Source organism: Trachemys scripta, chromosome 2 (assembly GCF_013100865.1).
Source record: "Trachemys scripta elegans isolate TJP31775 chromosome 2, CAS_Tse_1.0, whole genome shotgun sequence".
NCBI lineage: Eukaryota > Metazoa > Chordata > Testudines > Emydidae > Trachemys > Trachemys scripta.
In genome coordinates, this window is record NC_048299.1 from 709,151 (window position 1) to 710,230 (window position 1,080).

Below are 1,080 nucleotides of genomic sequence, written 5' to 3' on the forward strand. Positions count from 1 at the left end.
GTGCTGAACAGCAGCAACTCATGAAAACATTCAGCCTAAAACCAAAGTCCCCAGTGTTCAAATAAGAAATAACCTACATCAAAATGATCATTTCCTCACATAGAAATGGTATCTTTACAAAATCAAGTATGTGGGATTTTTTTTCTCCATCTCATATCACCTTTTTCATGTGCCAGGCAGTTTTTATCTAATACCATAGCAAATGAACTAAAATGCTTAGTTAGATTTCCAAACCACCTCATGGTGTCCTGTGGTTCTTGTCTTATAGTAACACCTGGAGGAGAAAAGCTTTCAAAATAGGAACAAGCCTGAGTTAACGCTGGTGTGTGTAGTGAGGTATGTATTTTAGTGTCCAGGACACAAAGCAACAATAAGAACTGAATTTGCATTAAAAATTTATCCCCTCCCCAGATGAGCTGCAAAAAGGCTTCATGACAAAAAAAAATCACAGCTAACCCAGCAACAATGTACTTATCTATTTCAATATTTACAAAACTCACATTAAATAAAAGAAAATGAATCTTGCTCTGGCTAGGGTTACCATTCGTCCGGATTTACCCGGACATGTCCTCCTTTTTGTGCTAAAAATAGCATCCGGGGGGAATTTGTAAATAACTCAAAATGTCCGGAATTTCCCCCATCCCCCTGCAGAGCAGAGCGAGCGGCTGGGAGGGCTGCAGGAAAGTCACGGGCTGGACTCCGGAGCAGCTGTAGAGGAGCCGGATCCGCCCTGCATTCTGAGCCGGCAGCTCCCTTGCAGCCCAGTCCAGCAGCACTGTGTAGGGCCAGGGACCGGGTTTTGTTGTGCTGGGGAGCGCAGCCACGTGTCCGGCTGGCACAGAGCCCAACACCCTGTTCTGAGCAGCAGGGTAAGGGGGCCGCGGGCAAGAGAAGGGGCAGGGAGGTTCTGGAGGGGGCAGTCAAGAAACGGGGGGGGGTCGGGAGTTCAGAGGGGGGCTTTTTGGGGGGAGCGGAGAAAGTTTTGGGCAGTCAGGGTACAGGTAGAGGGTGGGGTTCTGGAGGGCAGTTAGGGGCAGGGGTCCCAGGTGCGGGCAGTCAGGGGACAAGGAGCGGGGGGGG